Raw genomic sequence first — 21,436 nt, 5'->3', positions numbered from 1 at the left:
GGGATGTTCTAACTTCATTGATTTATATGCTGATGTCCAGTTTTATAACACCACTTGCTGAAGAGGCTGCTTTTTGTCCATTTTATGTTCTTGCCTCATTTGTTGAAGATTAACGGACCATAGGTCTGTGGATTTATTTCCAGGGTCTCTATTCTGTTCCATTGAACCGTATGTCTGTTTTTATGCCAATGCCATGCTGTTTTGATTACAGTAGCTCTCTAGTATTGTCTGAAGTCTGGAAGAGTTATTCCTCCAGTTTCATTCTTTTTCTTCAATATTGCTTTGACAATTCTGGGTCTTTTGTGATTCCATATAAATTTTAGGACTATTTGTTCAGGTGCTATAAAAAAAAATGTCCTGGGTAATTTGATAGGGGTCACATTAAATCTGTAGTTTGCCTTGGGCAGTATGACCATTTTAACAATATTGAGTCTTCCAATCCAAGAGCATGGGCTGTCTTTCCATTTCTTTAAGTCGTCTTTAATTTCCTTAATAAATGTTCTGTGGTTCTCCATGTATAAGTCTTTCACCTCCTTGGTCAGATTTATTTCTAAGCATTTTATTGTTTTGGACTTTAAAAGTGATTGTTCTTTACTTTCTTTTCCTACTGTTTAATTGTTAGTATAAAGAAATGCAACTGATTTCTGCATGTTAATCTTGTATCCTGCTACCTTGCTGAATTCTTTTATCAGCTCTAGTAGTTTTTGTGTGGAACTTTTAGGGTTTTATGTATATAGTATCATGTCATCTGCATATAGTGACAATTTTACCTCTTCTCTTCTATTTTGGATCACTTTTATTTCTCTTTCTTGCCTGATTGCTGTGGCTAGGACTTCCAAGATTATGTTGAATAGAAGTAGTGAGAGTGGGCATCCTTGTCTTATTCCAGATTTTAGTGGGAAGGCTTTCAGGTTTTCACCATTGAGTATCATGCTGGCTGTGTATCGTCATAAATAGCTTTTATTATGTTGAAATATGTTCCCTCTATACTAAGTTTGGTATGAGTTTTTATCATAAATGGGTGTTGAATTTTATCAAATGCTTTTTCTGCATCTATTGAGATAATCATGTGATTTTTGTCATTTCTTTCACTGATGTGGTGTATCACATTGATTTCCATGTATTGAACAACACTCGTGTCCCTGGAATGAATCCAACTTTATCATGGTGTATGACTTTTTTATGTGCTGTTGGATTCTGTTTGCTAATGTTTCGTTGAGGATTTTTACATTTACATTCATCAATGATATTGGCCTGTTGGAGAGTGGCCAATATGGTGGAGTAGAAGGATGCTCTTAGCTCACACTCTACCATGAATACACCAAGAGAGACATCCACAGACCCACCCAAGCACTCAGAACACCAGCTGAACTTTGACAGAACATCGCCTTCTTCAAAAGACAAAATTCCTCACAAATCTGATAGGAGAAAGAAAAAGAAGAAGAAGAAAGAAATTAGTGCAGGACCTGTCCTGCAGGGAGGAAGTAGCAAAGGAGATGAGCACTCTTAAGCTGGGACTCCTTCTCTCCAATGGAGAGGTCAGCAGGTGTGAAGGGGGAGCCTCTGAGGTTTAGATCTGTGCACAGCAGCCCTTGGCTGATAAAGCTAAGTGAAATGGGCACAGAGGGGCCCTGCAATCCCCATCCCTAGAGGTGAGCCAGCAGAGTGGGCGGGGACTGGCTGCATGAGCTGGGCAGAGGACTCAGGCCAACTTCACAGAGGCAGCCCAGGGGACTGGAGTGTGTTGTGTGCTGTGGCTGGGAGTGTATACAGGTCAGAATAGCCTGGGTCCCCCATTTTAAAAAATAGAAAAAAAGAAAGCAACACTGGTGGTGCACACTGGGGGAAGGGACACCATAGCCTTTGTCTCTACATACCCATGGCACCATTGCTGGCACATTCTCAGAAGAGAGGCAAGACTCAGAAACAGCCACCATATTCCTTGGTGTGTGGTTCCCAGGGGGAGGTGGGGTTGAGACTTGAATCTGTATCCAGGTGCTCTACCACTTCATACACAGGACTGAAGTTTGTTTACAGCCCAGGCAGAGGGGACTGTTTTGCTCCACAGGTGCCTTTGTAGATCTGTGTCTCTAAGACCAAAGAGCAACAAGTGGAGTTCTGGCACTCAGTAGGGGTGAAGGCTGATGCAGCCATTTTCTGTGAGCCTACTTACCATGAGTGGACAGAGTGCTGGATATGGCAATGATTGGTGGTGTGACCCACAGGCCTCTGGGACAAGCAAGCAGAGTTCACATAGTGGGGCAAGTGCAGAAGCAGCATTTGGTGCTGGAGACAATGCTGACTCAACAGTGCACTACAATCCAGGTGTGTGACCCAGAAGTTGGCAGAACTGCACTGGTAGCTCTGAGGGCAGAGAACCTGGGGGACACCTGAGCAGTGCACTGGCATTCCTGAGCCTGAAGTGGTGGCAAGGGCAGTCAACAAAGAGTACTTAGAGCACTCCAACTCCACCTAGTATGCACCACAGCTCAGAAATGGGCCCGGAAGCCTCATTTCCAACAAAAGGGGAATAGACCCACCCCTATCAGGGCTATGACAACCACAGAACATAAAGGAGGCCTTACTCAACAACCAGGGCAGGCTCTGATCACATCACCAGCCACACCCCCAATCAAAAGGATAAAAGCCAAGAAACTTTGAAGAAAGACATGGCAAGCATCCATACTAAAAATGGAACTCATGACAAAATTATTAGGGGCTCAGAGTCTACACAGGAATGCATCCTATTTAAAAAAAAAAAAAATCCCTTCAAGACCACAGTAGATAACTGATACTCCATAATCCATAGTGCCAGAAGATATAAGTGAAATAGAGAAGCAGAGGAGTTACTCCTAATTAAAAGAACAAGAGAAATCCCCTGAAAGAATGATCAATGAAATAGACCTCAATAGTCTACTAGAACAGGACTTCAAAAAGGGAGTGATCAAAGCACTGAATGAAATAAAATGGACTATGAATAGAGACAGAGAATACTATAAAATGGAAATTGAAACTATAAAGGGGAGCCAATTAAAAACAGAAAATTCAATGGCTGAGATAAGAGGTGAGCTAAAGGCAGTCAAAGCAGACTAGACAATGCAGAGGAACAAATAATTGACTTAGAAGACAGGACAACAGAAGTCACCCAATCAAAACAGCAGACAGAAAAGCAAGTAAAAAACTAGTGAAACTAATATAAGAGACCTATGGGATCATATAAAGCACACCAACCTACACATAATAGGGGTCTCAGAAGGAGAAGAAAGAGAAGAGGGGATTGAAAAGGTATTTGAAGAAATCATGACTGAAAACTTCCCAAGCCTAAAGAAGGAAACAGACATCCAAGTACAGGAGGCACAGAGGGTCCCCAAAAAGAAGAACCAAAATAGACCTACACCAAGAAATATTATAATTAAGATGGCCAATGTTAAAGACAAAGAAATGATTCTAAAGGCAGCAAGAGAAAAAAATAAAGACTTAGTTACAAGGGAACCCCCATAAGGCTTTCAGCTGATTTCTCTACATGAACACTGCAGGCCAGAGGGAGTGGCAAGATACATTCAAAGTTCTAAATGAGAAAATGTTGCAACCTAGGATACTCTATCCAGCAAAACTATACTTTAGAATAGAAAGAGAGATAAAGAATTTCACAGACAAGCAAAAACTAAAAAAATTCAGCAATACTAAACCTATGCTAAAATAAATATTGAAAGGTCTACTCTAAATAGAAAAGAAGCAGGACACTATAGAAAGGAGAAAACCGTAATTGGAAAGGTGATAACTACAATGAGTTGTAACAGAATAAACATGAAGGTGTAAAAGAGGACATCAAAATCATTAACGGTGGGAGAGGCGAGCAAGAAAATATAGATTTTTTTTTCCTTTTTTTAAGTTTATGTTTGAGCTTATATGACTGTCAGTTTAAAGCAAACAGATATAGTAATGGGTTAATATACTTGAAAAACAGGGTAACCACAAGTCAAAAGCATATATACTGTCACAAAAAACAAAAAGAAACCAAGATAATACAAAAGAAAATTATCAAACCACAAAAAGAAAAAGAAAAGAAAGGAACAAAGAGGAAATACTAAATCAACTGGAAAACTAAGTTCAAAATGGCAATAAATACACATCTATCAATAATTACCATAAATCTCTATGGACTAATTGCTCCAATCAAAAGACATAGAGAGGCAGACTGGATAATAAAATAAGAACCTATAATATGCTGCACACAAGAGACCCACTTTAGGGAGAAGGACACCCATAGATTAAAAGTGAGAGGATGGAAAAAGATATTTCATGCAAATGGAAATGACAAAAAAGCAGGAGTAGCAATACTGATTTCAAATGGACAACAGGCACATGAAGAAATGCTCAATATCACTAATTATCAGAGAAATGCAAATCAAAACTACAGTGAGGTATCACCTCACACCAGTCAGAATGGCCATCATTCAAAAGTCCACAAATGATAAATGCTGGAGAGGGTGGGGAGAAAAGGGAACCCTCCTACATTGCTGGTGAGAATGTAGTTTGGTGAAGCCATTATGCAAAACAGTACAGCGATTCGACTTACCATATGATCCAGAAATACCACTTTTAGGTATACATCCAGAGGGAACTCTAATTTGAAAAGATACAAGCACCCCAATGTTCACAGAAGCACTATACACAATAGCCAAGACATGGAAGCAACCTAAATGTCCATCCACATATGACTGGATAAAGGAGTTGTGGTATTTATACAACCTAATACTACTCAGCCATAAAAAAGAATAAAATAATGCCATTTGCAGCAACATGGATGGACATGGAGAATGTCATTCTAGGTAAAGTAAGCCAGAAAGAGAAAGAAAAATACCATATGATATCACTCATGTGTGGAATCTTAAAAAAAAAAAAAAAGACACTATGAACTCACCTACAAAACAGAAACAGACTTGCAGACATAATAGACAATCTTATGGTTACTGGGGAAAGGGGTTAGGGAGGGATAAATTTGGAAGTTTGAGATTTGCAAATGTTAGCCACTATATATAAAAATAGATTTTAAAAAAGTTTCTTTTGTATAGCACAGGGAACTATATTCAATATTTTATAATAACCTTTAATGGAAAAAATATGAAAACGAATATATGTATGTATATGCATGAATGGGACATTGTGCTATACACCAGAGATTGGGACATTGTGCTATACACCAGAAATTGAAACATTGTAACTGATTATACGTCAATTAAAAAATAAGATTAATAACATTGAATTTAGAGTTATTGTGAGAATTTGGGATTTTGAGAGAATCAGGGCAAGTTCCACTTTGTCCTTAGTTTTCTCAACTGTAAAATTGAAATAATAATCATCCCAGAATTGTAAGAATTTGTAAGAATTAAAATAAAAATTGTAATAAATTACTTAGCATTTTGTTTAATAAAAAGAATAAAAAGAATTAGTATAGACTCATTTGGTTTTGACAAGAATCATCTTCTGAATTACTTGTGTCATGACAGGTATAACAAACAGTGCCCCATTATTCTTTGGGTAACTGAACATTGGCAATGAAATCCAACCTGAATCCAAGTGCTTCAAAATGAGATGATAGGTTCCTTATGTTTAAACACATGACCAGCATGGCTGTGGGCAGGGCCATGACTGAAGAGCTTACGTGATGGGAATTCATGCTTCGCCTCCTCACAGAGGCAGTGTTCAGGGCCTTCCATCCTGGAGGGCATCAAAAGCTTGCACTTTTTTGGGGACAGAGCACAGGCCCCAGTACCTGGATTCAGCAGAGAAATCAAAGGGAAGGGGCGGCAGCTGATGAAGTCTAGAAAAACGGAATTTAAAATTTTCCCTTTGTGCAAGGCAGGGTCCATAAGTTATCCTCAAGTGTCAGGAAAGTCTCATTCACAGCCCCTGTAAGTTATGATTGACGGGATCACCTTTGTCCACATTCTTCGGCAGGACAGACCTGAGAGAGTAAGGACAGCGTGGCAAAGGGGTCAGAGACCAGCAGGCGGAGATGGAGGGAACTGAGCCTGAGCCTGGAGCAGGAGGTGTGAGGGGCACAGGTGGGCTGGAGGAACTTTCTAGCACTCCTTGGAGTCCCCAGAAACACCTGCTGGCACCCACAGAGGCTCGGATTAGAGATCACTGAACAGGAAAGGGGACCTCCCATATACTGGAAATTAATTGGACACAAAGTCAGTCATATTTGGGGGTAGATTTTACTTGTGTCACTTAGATTAGTCAAAAATAAATTTTAGCCTTTAAATTCAATTAAATAATATCACCATACAATCCGGAAAAAAAAAAGGGGGGGGTTTATTATTCTCTAGTCTCAGGGCACCTCTCTTCCCACGCGTTCTCCACCTGCGGGAGTCACTTCCCAGTGAAGCGCCTATTTCATAGTCAGCCACCAGATGTCAGGCCAAGCTTGGTCACCTCGGAAGTTTCCTGCCTACGAAATAAAGTTTCTTTTTTCTCTCAGTTTAGGGAGAACTTAGAGATTCCTAAAACCCTCAGCGACAAGTACAGTGACCACAGCGGCCACTGGAAGCTCTTCATGGGTGAGATCCACGCCTTCATGTCTCTAAGAAGGTGAAGACTGTCTGGATGTCGAGCACTAAGTAAATCTCCATTATTACCTTGAACTCTGGCACTTCAAAGAGCCGCCACTCACTCACCGCAGTTTGCAGCCTCAGGAGGAGCCGCCCCTCCTTCCCACCGCCTCGCGGAGTCCCGAGGCCCCTGGGCTGGGCCGAGCACCCGCCTGGCTTCCTGCGCAAGGGCGGCACCCGCCGTCCTGCCGCGGAGGGAACGCCGCGTACCTGCCTCGCGACAGGGGCGCCGAGCGGACTCCAGAGCGGGCTCAGCGATGCGTTCGCGGGGGCAAATGGCCTTCCTTCCTATAGCCCGTTCTCTTCCAATGTGTCATCAGAACTTCCCTCGTGGATGCAAGATGCCTGCGGAAGCTCCAAGAATCACGTTCTGGCCCAGCAACAAAGAAGACAAAAAAGAGGGCAAAGGACTGCTTCCACCCACTACCCCCACTCTGGTGGATTTTTGTGAGGGCAGAAATAACCTCTTCTAGACACCTCCCAGCAGATATAGCCTTACAGCTCCCTCCCGGGTCCTGGAAAGGTCACCAGCAAGAGGAACTGGGACAACCACGATAGGTGTAGATGGGGTAGAACCATCCCCAGGGGCAGGACACTACCCCAGACTCGAATAAAACAGGGCTCTGTTAATCAAGGCTGTTGGGGAGGTAGCTAGCAGAATCTGCCTCACCGGATGAAAAACGGATGCAACACAGACAAAAAGGCCTGCCAAAATTCATATGAGAATACATTCTCTTCTTCGGACATCACTTAAAAGTGTATATACTGTGTAGGTAATTTACAGTGAAACCTTTTAAATTTCTGTGTATAGCAGTATTGACTACTTGCAATGGCAATTTACAAACATTTAATTATTCGGAATGCATTTTTGCCTAGTTCGTTATATCTCAACATAGTGGGGTAAAAATAAAAGGTTTGTTTTTTTTTTTTTTTTTTCTATTTCCCACACTATTATTTTCCTTGGAGCGCTGCTGGCTTCCCTTATCTATTCTTTTAGATACGTCTTGGGTAGATTTAATGACTTTCTATTCACTTTCAATTACCAAGATTCCTTAAAAATTTTTAATCTAAAAATCTATTTAAATGTCGTCTCTCCTTTTCTCCAAGCTAAGGTTCCAACTTCAGGATGGACCAGATTGTGTTCTTTTCCTTTCTTCTACTCTGACACCTTGGAGCTGGTGGATGGGAAGACACAGTTGACGTCTGGGATTGCTCATGGTCCTCTTCTAGCTGAGAGCTACTCTAACGTTGGGTGAGGAAAAAGGGAATAGGGAAAATGGTTAAAAAGCCTTTTTATTAAGTGAGTTTGTCATGGTTTCTCTGCAGGGGCCACTGATTCTGACCTACCACGGACTGGCCACCAGCACAAAGACTTTGCAGCACCGGCTCTCTCACAGATTGCATGCACAAAATCTTTTGAAAGCCTTATTGAGGTCTCCCAACTACTCGATTTGCTGATACGATAGTTCTCTTTGACACCTTTCCTCTTCCCTTATCTTCCTTTCCTGGTGGAAAATTCCACATGCTTGTTACTGAAAGGCAGCCTTTGCTTTTAAGCAATTATCTTCAGTGGAGATTTGATAAGATGACACAAAACTGGCTCTTTGCTGTCATGCTGCCATGGGCAACTCTGCATTCCAGTTGTGGGTGTGCCAGTCTCTCCACCAGTGGTCTTTGCTTTCTATCCTGCTGCCTTGTCTTTTCTCTCCCTCTTCAGTTAGGCTCGGGCAGATAGGCCAGCCCTCTGGCCTGGGGAGATGTCCATCTGGGGAAGAGATCCAGCCTTTCACTTTTGCAGGCACCCCTAGTCCTTACAATCAGTTTTCTCAGAAACCCCATCACTTGGCTCCAGAGATGGGAAAGCATCACTGTCATGAACACTTGCTTCCCCACGCTGACACCCACACTTCTTAAGAGCCCCCCCACTTCTCTCAGTGCTTGGTTAGTAGGCTGGGAAGGGGCACTTTCATGGACAGTAGGGATGATGTGTCTCCCTCCTCATGGTAAGCTTAGGGGAGGACCTGGCCCGGCAGTTTTTATGTAACTCACTTTGTCCTTAATATATCATGCTGTATTAAAGAAAAGACAATAAATCTAACATGTTTTGAGTACTTACCTCATTTCATCTAACTGTCACAATAAGACAATGGGTTGTCATTTGATAAAGGAGGAAACTTTAAGCTCAAATTATTCAATGACTTTCCCACTGTCTTACAGCTGGTAAATGGGACAGAAACACAGGTCTGTCTGATCCCAAAACCCATACTTTTACCAATTCTGCTGTTTTTTATACCAATAGTATCTGGTGAGTGTATCTGAAAACCTCTCTGAATAACTCATTTTAAATAAGCTGACACCAAAGTAAAATTCAATTGAAAGGGAATGCCCACCACTGGTCATAAACAGCATTCACCATTTTCACTCCGACTCACTCCACTTATTCCTTCCTTCTGTTAAGAGTTATTGAGGGCCCACTGTGAGCAGAGAAGGAATGGAATATAGCATGTTCTCGCCTTCAAATGAGCTTGCAGCTGAGAAAGGACCTAAAGGCATAGAGAAAATGAACTATCATAAAAAGTGAAAGTGGAAGATCCCAGAACAAAGGCAAAAACCAAATTCTAAGTGGATTCTGAAGTTCAATGTCATGTTTGGGGGAGTGGATGTCTTAGAAAGTTACAACCTGAGCTGAATCCTGGGGAATGGGCCGTCTGTGGAGATAGGAGATGTCAGGACAACTTAAGAATAGAGAACAGCATGAAAAAAAGCAGAGAGGCAGGAAATCTTTCAGCAGGTTTGGGGAAAGCTAGTCTGGCTGGAATGTATCCAGTAGAACTTATGTATTAGAGATTGGGAGATAAAATTAGAATTTAAGTAAGGGCCAGCTCTCAAAGAACTTTCACTGTCAGGCTAAGGTGGTGACTGGGATACCACTGAAAGAATGTAAGCTGAGTATTATTTCACTAGAGTTGAGCCTGAGGACAGCAAGCCTTGAAAAACCGTGTAGGATCAATTAGATTGGGAGAAAATTAAAAAGTAAAACTAAAAGGTAGAACAATCAGGCAACTATTACAATTGTCATGGGATGCATTACAAGAGTAAATACTGGCAAAGATGTGTAGCATGTGGAATCTTGGTACACTGCTGGTTGGAGCATAAAGTGGAACAATCATTTTTCAGAGTTGTTTGGCAAATTTCTTATAAAGTTTAACCTTACCTTATGGCCCAGCAATTTAATTCCTCGGTACTTACCCAAGAGAAGTGAAAACACATGTCCACAAAAAGGGTTGTATAAGAATATTTCCAGCAGCCTTACTCAAAATACTGAAAAACTGGAAACAATGCAATGTCCAGCACCAAAAAGTAGATGAACAAATGGTAGCATTTTAATATAATGGAATGCTATTTAACAAGCAAAAAGAATGAATTCTTGATATACACAATAGCATTTTTGAATCTAAAAATATAATGTTTAGGAAGCCAGGTAAGGGTATTCACATGTGATTCCATTTACTTGAAATCCAAACTCAGGGGAAGTCAATCTATGGCAATAGAAATAAATGGTGTTGAAGGAGGAAAAGAGAGGGAGGAATGGAAAGTGGACTGGAGAAGTGCATGAGGAAACTTCCTGGATGGTGCAAATGTTCGGCATCTTATTTTTGGTGGTGGTTACACATGTTATACAATTGTCCAAAGCTCATCATCTGAATATGTGACAACTCTGCATTTTATTTTGTATTAATTATATCTCAGTTTAAAAAAATAGGGCATTGAAAATATAGAACCCACTTAACCTTCTTAAAAAAAAATCTAACAAGTCAAAACATTCAAATATATTCTCTGAGGAATCAATCAAAATAAAATGGCAGAAATAATGGTTGAAAAAGACTTAAGGGCGAGCAATAAAACCAATAAAAACCTATAGTAAAGATAAAATAATATGCTGTGATTTAAAAATCAGTCTTACGACCTGTGCTAGAGACATTGAATGTGATAAAATTAATACTTAAAATGCTAAGTTTTGGCCCAAAATTCCAAAAGATCAGTAGGAAAAGATAAAGCAATGAAATATTTAAAGAAATTTCTAATTAAAAGGACTAAAATCCTGTTGTGGAAAAAGCTAGTATTATGCTCAAATGTCATATTTATATATTCAAAAGTATTCATTCTAAACTCTTTGTAAGGAATACTCTTCAGTGAAGTTCATGGTTCATAGAATTTGCTTTAGGAATGAAACTAGTCTGGCTGCATTTATTTCTCACACTGAGAAGTAATATAGTCTTACTGAAGTGTGTCCTTCTATCTTTTGGGTAGACAGAACTCATATAAAAAGACAACATGTAGCTTTATATAACTAGCTTAGGAAGCAAAATTAAATTACTGTTAATCATCTTTCACCCAATAAGTTCTAAAAAGTGTATACTTAAGGTTACCTGTTTGAGAAGACAAAAATTGTATTTCCTGTTTGAAACCAAGATAGACATCTGTAGAATCTGTTATTGTGATTTGCTTGAGGAGTAAAAGTCAGTTAAGGGCAATAGAAAGTCCAACTGAGAAGGGTAGTGTTGCCTTGCACTGTGTCTAACTCATGTACCTCTTTTTAGAAGGAAAGCTAAGCTGTTACCTGGAGGTGTATTTTCCAGTTATAAGTAGATGATGGTTCTGTGTAGAAAGACCAGAATTCTGTGAACATACCATGTAGAAAGTTGATACAATAGAAAGCAAAACACAGAATGCAACCTCTTTTTTTTAACTGAAGTACAGTCACTTACAATGTGTCAGTTTCTGGTGCACAGTGTCACAGTCATGCATATACATACATATATTCATTTTCATATTCTTTTTCATTAAAGGTTATTACAAAATATTGAACATAGTTCCCTGTACTATACAGCAGAAACTTTTTAAAATCTATTTTTATATATAGTGGCTAATATTTGCAAATCTCAAACTCTCAAATTTATCCCTTCCCACCGCCTTTCCCCAGTAACCATAACATTGTTCACTATGTCTGTGAATGTCTGTGAGTCTGTTTCTGTTTTGTAAATTAGTTCATAGTGTCCTTTTTTTCTTAATATTGATGTCATATGGTATTTTTCCTTGTCTTTCTGGCTTCATTTAGAATGAAAATCTCTAGGTCCATCCATGTTGCTGCAAATGGCATTATTTTATTCTTTTTTATGGCTGAGTAGTATTAGGTTTCATAAATACCACAACTTCTTTACCCAGTCATATGTTGATGGACATTTAGGTTGCTTCCATGTCTTGGCTATTGTGTATAGTGCTGCTATGAACATTGGGGAGCATGTATCTTTTCAAATTAGAGTTGCCTCTGGATATATACCCAGAAGTGGTATTTCTGGATCATACGGTAAGTCTATTTTTAGTTTTTTGAGGACCCTCCATACTGTTTTCCATAAAGGCTTCCCCACACTACATTCCCATGAGCAGTGTAGTAGGGTTCCTTTTTCTCCATAGCCTCTCCAGCATTTATCATTTGTGGATTTTTGAATGAAGGCCATTCTGACTGGTGTGAGGTGATACCTCACTGTAGTTTTGATTTGCACTTCTCTGATAATTAGTAATATTGAGCATTTTCCCATGTGCCTGTTGGTCATTTGTGTGCCTTCATTGGAAAATTGCTGTTTAGATCTTCTGCCCATCTTTGGATTGGGTTGTTTGTTTGTTTTCTTATTAAATCTTATGAGCTGTTTATATATTCTGGAAATTAAGCCTTTGTCAGTCACATCATTTGCAAATATTTTTTCCCACTCTGTAGGTTGTCATTTTGTTTTGCTTGAAGTTTCCTTTGCTTATAAGTCTAATTAGGTTCAATTTGTTTATTTTTGCTCTATTTCTATTGCCTGGGTAGACTGCCCTAGAAAAACATTGCTAAGATTTATGTCAGAGGATGTTTTGCCTATGTTTTCTTCTAGGAACTTTATCATGTCTTGTCTTATACTTAAGTCTTTAAGCCATTTAAAGTTTATTTTTGTGCATGGAGTGAGGAGGTATTCTAACTTCACTGATTTACATGCTGCTGTCCAGTTTTACAACACCACTTGCTGAAGAGACTGTCTTTTCTCCATTGTATATTCTTGCTTACTTTGTCAAAGATTAACTGACCGTAAGTCTGTGGATTTATTTCCGGGATCTCTATTCTGTTCCAGTGATCCATATGTCTGTTTTTATGCCATTACTATGCTGTTTTGTTTACTGTAGCTCTATAGTATTGTCTGAAGTCTGGAAGGGTTATTCCTCCAGCTTCATTCTTTTTCTTCAATATTGCTTTGACAATTCTGAGTCTTTTGTAATTCCATATAAATTTAAGGACTATTTGTTCTAGTTCTGTGAAAAATGTCCTGGGTAATTTGATAGGGATTGAGTTAAATCTGTAGATTGCTTTAGGCAATATAGCCATTTTAACAATATTGATTCTTCCAGTCCAAAAGCATGGGATATCTTTCCATTCCTTTAAGTCATCTTTAATTTCCATAATCAATGTTTTGTGTTCTCCATGAATAAGTCTTTCACCTCCTTGGTCAGATTTACTCCTAAGTATTTTATTGTTTTGGATGCAATTTTAAAAGGGATTGTTTCTTTATCTTCTTTTCCTGATAATTCATTATTAGTATAAATAAATGCAACTGATTTCTTTACCTTAATCTTGTATCCTGCTACCTTGCCAAATTCTTTTATCCAGTTCTAGTAGTTTTTGTGTGGAATTTTTAGGGTTTTCTATATATAGTATCATGTCATCCACACATAGTGACAGTTTTGCCTCTTCTTTTCCAATTTAGATCCCTTTTATTTCTTTTTCTTGCCTGATTGCTATGGCTAGGACTTCCAAGACTATGTTGAATAGAAGTGGTGAGAGTGTTCATCCTTGTCTTGTTCCAGAATTTAGTGGGAAGATTTTCAGTTTTTCATCACTGAGTATTAAGCTGGCTGTAATTATGTTGAAATATGTTCTCCCTTTTGTAAGAGTTTTTATCATAAATGAATGTTGAATTTTAATAAATGCTTTTTCTGCATCTATTGAGATTATCATATGGTTTTTGCCCTTTTAGTTTTGTTAATGTGGTATATCACATTGACTGATTTGCATATGTTGTACCATCCTTGTGTCTCTGGCATGAAACCAATTTGATCCAGAATGCAACCTCTTGAATTACACCATGATCATTTGGGTCTCCCCAGCTCTCTGCTGTGGATACTTGTTAATTATCTTGGCTTCTACTACTCCAAGAGACTAGCACATTGTTATTGGAAATAAATGGAATAACTCTTAATGGACAAGTGGCTGAATAAATTGTGATAAATGTTTCCAAGGAAATATTAGACAGCTCAGAGGTGGAATTAATTAGATCCATATGGACATTGTGTACTTACCTCCAAGGACATAGAATCCCCATCATAAGGACATGTCCTAATGGACTTCCACTTTAGGTGAGCCTGAAGATTTGCCTCCTGTGCGCTCTTCCCCAACATACCAAACTGAGAAACTCAATTCTCCTTGTTTCTTAGAAACTCCTGGAGAAGGTCTAGCTGTAGCACTTAATCTAATTCATAGAGTTTCTGCTTACACTTCAGTTTAGAAGCCACAAATGTCTTTTTTTTTTTTTAATGCCAGCTCAATAAGGCACTTAAATTTTTAAAAAATATTCCATCCAATATTTTCCTTGTTTCAATCAGGACTGTTATTCAGTATATCTAATATAATCTGGCAAGTTATGTAACCTCACTTCTTTAATCTTTACCAAAGAGACCAGCGATGTCCAACAGAACTTTCTGTGATAATAGAAATCTTCCACATTTCTGTTGGCCAATATGGAAGCCACTAGGCACATGTGACTGCTGAGCACACAAATATGATTCATGCGATTAAAGAAGTGAATTTTAATTTTCATTTAACTTTTTGAAATTGTTTTAATTGAAATTTAAATAGCCTCTTGTGGCTAGTGGCTACCATATTAAACAGCAGAGAAATATTTCTTTATTCATCCATACATAAGTGCTATTTTATGGTATAACTATTAGAATTGTATATAAACAAGGAGATGAAATTCTTGGCTACATAATTCAGAATGCTGGAGCCAAAGAATAGTCTAAAAGGAAGTTTAAATGAGATCCAGTCATCTTCCTGAATGTACTAAGCTTCCGGCTTCATTTTCTTCTTTCTTTGTTTTCTTTTTCTTTTTCTTTTGTTTTGTTTTGTTTTGTTTATTTATTTTATTTTATTTTTTTTTTTTTGGCAAAGAAGAATTATGTTTGTATGGTATCCACCTGACTATATTACAACAAAGGGTTTAGCATAGTTTGTGGGACTGGACAAGTCAAAAACATTGGCAGTACAGGAAATGGCATGAGGCACTCCCCAGAAGGTTTCATTAGAATAATCTTATCTCAGCTGCAGTGGCCTTGCCTGCCAACCCTAATGAGTTACTCTAACTCAGACTGGCTCTTAAATTCATGCCAAAGACAGTACGTATTCACAGCTGAGCTGTCATCATGCAGCTTCTTGGTTTTATTTGTGGCACTGGATCTCTCCTTGAATGTCAGGAAATCAGCCATTTAGTGCTAGAATCATCCTTAAGGCCCATCCTTCTCCCAAAGTTGTTGCCACTAAACACACAAAATTGATATTTCCTCTTAATAATATGAAGGAATAATTAAACCCTTCCTCTTTTAGATGTATATTCTGCATAGGCTAGGCATAGTCTTGGGGAAAGAGCACTGGGCTTATGAGAAATGGATTTTAGCCCCAATTCTGTCATTAGCCAGTTGTGTTCCTCACTGCAAGTGCAAGTCACTCAACTACTCTAAGCCTCAGTTGCCCCAACTGCAAAAGCAGGGCATCCCACTCCATCTGCATTAGGATCCTTACTGCAGTCTAACTGGGAAGGTTGAGTTACCCAGAACAGACCCATGTAAATAGGTAGGAGATGCAACAGGGTGAGGGTTCTGTTTCCATGCTGCTGGGTCCCCAATTTCAGTCATCCCAGTAGAAACAAAATCAACCTTCTACCTGGTGACTTGATGGTGTTAGGGACTTCGAGGACAAAATTCTGTGTCCAGATTAAGTAATTTCTCACAGCAAGACACTAATCAATGACATGTGGAGAAAGGCAGTACAGGTCTTGTAGGCCTGATGGAGACTCTACAGGCTGAGAGCTCCTTCCCCGCTACATCTGGAGCTTCTCAGCCTGGCCATGGTTGGTGGTGGTTTTGAGCTCTCAGTGTCACTGTGGGCATCTTACTTCCACACTCATAATTAGCAACCTATTTACATTTGGTCCTTTCCCTTTTACCCTCAGTAGCCTGTTTTCAGGTATAGAGAAGACTAAACACTCATAGTTCCTAAGAATGTTTCTGAGTCAGTTTGGGGGGTGGTCCATGTCCTCTCTGTAAGGACAATATTTTATTCCCTATCCGTATGCATTACACTTCCATAAATGGAAACCCCTTGCATTTATAGGACATCTGAAAAGGTGGAAAACATGGAATAAAGAAATTTTCAAACAGCATTCTAGTTTCACTTTCAAAAAAAGTTTAGAACAATGGGTTTTTTAGTTGGAAAAATACAATAAATACACCACAGAACGTCCAAAAGTCTGGAAACAGAGGAGAAACAGTGTATTTATTGTACATTATACAGATGGGGAAATTAAATCTCTAGATGACTGAGAGCTCAGAGTTAGTAAGAAGTAGATCAGATCCAGCATCCAAGTCCATATTGATCTACCTCCAAAGCTCTGTATCTCATCCCACACTAGGTATTTATATCTCCAATTAGAACCAGCTGCCTAACACATTTGTTTTTTTTTTTTTCTCATTGAAAGCTTATAAATACCAAGACAGCAACCAGCCGACTTTGAAGGTGGTTGGATGAAGTGGTCTGGACATTTTAATGTATGGTGGAAGAATCTATTTGAGCTTTGGTGATTCAAGACTTAAAAAGATATTTATTATCTTTTTATTATTTTATTTAAGGAATTTTCTGAAAGTATTTGTATACTTTTCAAAAGAAAATTTTTTATCCTGAAGCTCATTCTATGTATAATGAATGTGTCTTCATTCTCTGACATTAAATATACATGCATGTGAATGTCCTTTGCTTAAATCAGAAAGCTAATTGCAGGATGTGTCATGTCAAACCTGTGTATACAGCATATGGCACAAAACCCAGGGCAGCTATAATGATGAAGACTTAAAGAATCTTCAAGTGTTTGGACTAAACAAGAACTTATACTAGGCTCCTCCAACCTCCTCACTTCACTAACGAATAAACTGGGCTCATTCATTCACTCAGCACACCTTTGTTGGACGTCCGTTGTGTGCCTTTCATAGGATTTAATGCTATAGATAAGAAAAAGATGAATCAGCCCAGAAAAGTCAAATGATTGCCCAAGAACACTCACAGCTACATGCCACATCTGGGGCAATGGTGATCACAACACCTAGGATTTAAATGAGCTAGCACATGCCTGACATCACTTATGAGGGAGCTAGTGATGAGTGGCTCAATGGAAACAAACTCAGTGAGTAATAATGGAAGTAAGTCTGGGGAATGTTTATAAATATTAAGATCTGAGAACTTTAAAGAAATATTTCTGAGCTCATACAGCAATGTGACTTGGGTTGGAGAGACAAGACCTAATGGAACAACTGAACATTTAACGGAGTCTTCAGAAAAAGCCAAGATTTGAGGTAGTGTGATAATGTGATATTCATAAAGTACCAGTGGAGCCCATTAGGCTCTCCAGCCTCCAGACATCAAAAAGCCATGTCTGCCCTGGGGAGAGACAGACACTCCAGACTCACATCCTTCTCCATTCTACTCTGCAAGTGAAAGCTAAGGGCATTCCTGCTGAAACAGATATCAAATTACAAATGGAATCAAGCCTCCTTGGGAAAACCAGGAGGTTATGGGGGGAAAAAATAAAAGCAAATCCAGTTCTATATCACCTCCCTGCCAAGGCAGCAAACTCACAATAAGAACATAGAACACTGAAGGTTCTAATGAAAACCTCCCACACTTATCCTAGAAACAACTAGAAGAGGCACTCCAGGCCACCATGGCCCCCAAGACATCACTGATTCCCCCATGAGATACTTGGCCTCTGGACAGACCCAATTTATCCTTCAAGAAGAATGAGATCCTTAAAAGACTGAATCACCACTGTGTGTGCATCCAAAGTCTACTCACTATTAATTCTGGGGGGCAGGGCTTCTACTAGGGAAACTCTTCCTTTAGACTATTGATGGCCTCAAGAAGGTTGCCCTTGGAACTGGAATGCTTCTAATGACTGAGACTCTAGTTCATGAAGAAGGGGCCCAGTTTGAGTTCAAGCTGTATATAATCTAAGGATCCCAGTGTATCTGAACATGTTTTGAGGGCTTTTAAGGGAGATCCACAAAGATAAATTTTAATGGAGATCTGAGCAGGTCTAAATCACCACTTTGGTTCCAGAATACTGGAATAGTATCACAGGATTGTGGCCGCACAGTGGTGACGGTGACACTTCAGTGTAGCCTCTGAGTATGCTGGGGACCTAAGGGTAGATAGAGACCCTCATAAAAGAACAAATGAAAAGATAATGTCACTGGATAAAGAAATTGTGGCATATTTATACAATGGAATACTACTCAGCCATAAAAATGACAACATAATGCCTTTTGCAGCAACAAGGATGTCCCTGGAGAATGTCATTCTAAGTGAAATAAGTCAGAAAGAGGAAGAAAAATACCATATGATATCACTCATATGTGGAATCTGAAAGAAGAAAGAAGACAAATGAACTTATATATAAAACAGAAACAGACTCAAAGACATAGAATACAGACTCGTGGTTTCCAGGGGTGAGGCATAGGGGAAGGGATTAAACTGAGAGTTTGAGATTTGCAGATACTGACAGGTATATATAAGATAGATAAACAAGCTTATACTGTGTAGCACTGGGAAATATATTCAATATCTTGTAGTAGCTCATGGTGAAAAAGAATATGAAAATGAATATATGTATATTCATGTATGACTGAAGAATTGTGCTCTACACCAGAAATTGACACAATATTGTAAACTGACTATAACTCAATAAAATAATAAACATCAAAAAAATGATAATGTCAACTCAGTGTACCATCTGTGAGACTGAGAGAACAATTAGCCAACAGTATCAGGGCCATTAGGACCAGGAACTGGCATCCTCAGCATAAACTTCGGCTCCCTTGATAGCTTGACTCAGGTGCTTCCATGAGGACATTGCCAGGCACTGGAGCAGGGCAATGCCCTGGGACAGATGAGGACTGATTACCCTAAGGAGTCAAGGCATTGGGAGAGGAAACAGGAAGTCTGTCCTCACCCTTCCCTTTCCTTGAAACAAGAGGATTTATTTGCAGAATGCATGCGAGAAACCTAGAAGAATATCCCAAAAAGATTCAGGAGAAATTTGAAAGAAGGTATTAATCTTGCAGAGACATTGGGAGGTGAAGCCAGAAAAATGCTCTTTGAAGATGATTGTCATGAACTTATTAATTCCTGTGCTGCTGTAGCCTCTAAAATACAGGTTAAGTAAGAAAAAAAAAAAAAGCTGTGCCTTTTTTTCCTTTAATAAAATGTATTTGTGTGATTCTATAGCTTGATAAATTATAAAATAGCATTTCAATCCTTCCAGTCTTCTGGTGGCTCCTCTTGCATCTTCTCTGTATGTTGCCATGTGAATTTCCTCACAAAAAGACCCAGTCTGGATGAGAACAATAATTTCTTTGAACAGAGCAAGGTCAGTAGACTTCGAAAAGAAAGTGGAGCATTTCTGCTTCATTGAGCTGCCACCAAAACAGCCACATAATTTACTCTGTCTGTTACCATCAAAACATATCTGCTGGCCTTTAAACGTTCTACTTAAAAATTACCTCTGAATACAGCCTTTACTATCTCTTTGATTAGGGTCAGTTTTTATGTGACTATAAATGTGTATACGTTTGAGTGAATAAATGCCACGTAGATGTTCCCATTTATATTTTTTCCTTTAATGAGTGGGTTTGTTCAGGCAATTTCCAATGCAAACTACACCACAAACCACCAATACATATGAACATGAAACAGAGGCATTTAGGTGTGGAATGCCATACCTTGTTGCTCCAATTCAAGACACTGATGGAGGTTCTGGGCCTTATAGACAGAGAACCAATAACCGATCGGTGTTCAGAAATGTCATTCCTTTCCCCGTAGGCTATTGTGTGGGGAAGATGACTATTCACACTCCAGGTAACAATGCATGAAACTCATTCACAGGGTGCAATCCTGGGCAATTAGCTTAACCTCTCTGGATCCAATCTTTTCTGATTTATGGAATAAAAATAAAATTTCTGCCTTTCTCTCCCTAATAGGATTGTGTAAGACATTATCACATAAAGTAGAAAATTTTGACACATGTCTTTCTGTTTTATTACAATTAGCCTCATTTTAAAAGAAGAAAGAAATGATCACTTAAAAGTTAAATGACCCTGGGAGATATCTTCATGAGTGACCTAAGTAAAAAGGCAAAATAGGAAGTCCCAGTCCTTGACTCCTCACAGAAACATATTTCACAACGGTATACAGACCAAAATACCCTTATGAAAGGTCTAAGGTATAGTACTCAAAATGCAGTAAAAGGTTACAGTACTCAAAATAAGCACACCTGTTAGAATGGCCATCATCAAAAAAATTTAAAAATAAATGTTGACAAGAGTATGGAGAAATGAAACTTCTTCTATACAATCTCACTTTTCAGTATTTATCCAAAAGGATTAAAAGCAGGATTTTGAAGAGGTTTGTGCACCCCCCCCCATTCATTGCGGCATTATTCACAACAGCCAAATGTGGAAACAACTTAAATGTCCATCAAGGGGTGAATGGATAAAGGAAATGAGGAATATGCATACAGTGGAATATTATTCAGCCATAGACCCGAAGGATATCCTGCCATATGCAACTGCATGGATGAGCCTTGAGAATAGTGTGCTAGGTAAAATAAGCCAATCTCAGAAGAACAAATACTGCATGATGCTACTTACATGAGGAATATAAGATAGTCCAACTTAAAGAGGCAGAAAGTAGAATGGAGGTTGCCAGGGGCTGGGGGGAGGGAGGACATGGGGAGTTGCTGTTCAATGGGCATAAAGTTTCAGTTATGCCAGATGAATAAGTTCCAGGGATCTGCTGTACAACATTGTGTTGATAGTTAACAATGCTGACCTGTCGACTTAAACATGTGTTAACAGAGTAGATCTCATGTTATCTGTTCTTATCACACAAAAAAATTTAAGTATCGGCCCTTTTAGGATGACTCCTCCTCACAACCTAGAATATTGTAATGCTGAATTCCAAAGTCACTAACAAATAAACTTGGAAAAACAAAATCTGTGTGGAATATTTGGTATGGCAGGAGGAAGAGGTTTAGGTCAAATGCTCCCTGAGATCCAAGGCAGTAACTCCTCTTTTTCTGTAATTCAGGCACTTCATAACTCAGTATAATGCACAACTAAGTGTGTGCCCTACGATCTGGAAGAGAAAGAGGCAGAAATAACACGCCAGAGTTTTCTCAGCTGAATAGTAAACACTGGAAAAGAAATGCATGTTAAGAAAAAATTCACCAAGTTTTCGCCCATAGGGAACAATTTTTCTGGTGCATCAACAGTGCTCCATCAGCTGCCTTGGCTGACGGCATGAGGCCCATGGTCACTCTACCCTTTGGCAAGAGGAACATGTGAATCTTAGGACCATTGCCTGGGAGAGAACCTAGGGTCCACACACCCAATTTCTATGCATCCGAAAA

General features: G+C 39.1%; 1 pseudogene; it reads left to right on the top strand.

Annotated features, from left to right (window-relative positions):
* Nucleotides 1–5,922: 5,922 nt before the first annotated feature.
* Nucleotides 5,923–21,436, top strand: part of LOC102512300 — a 46,078-nt pseudogene continuing 30,564 nt past the window's right edge.

The sequence above is a fragment of the Camelus ferus genome, chromosome 19 (assembly GCF_009834535.1).
Source record: "Camelus ferus isolate YT-003-E chromosome 19, BCGSAC_Cfer_1.0, whole genome shotgun sequence".
NCBI classification, from domain to species: Eukaryota; Metazoa; Chordata; class Mammalia; order Artiodactyla; family Camelidae; genus Camelus; species Camelus ferus.
This window is presented reverse-complemented; position numbering and strand designations above follow the sequence as displayed.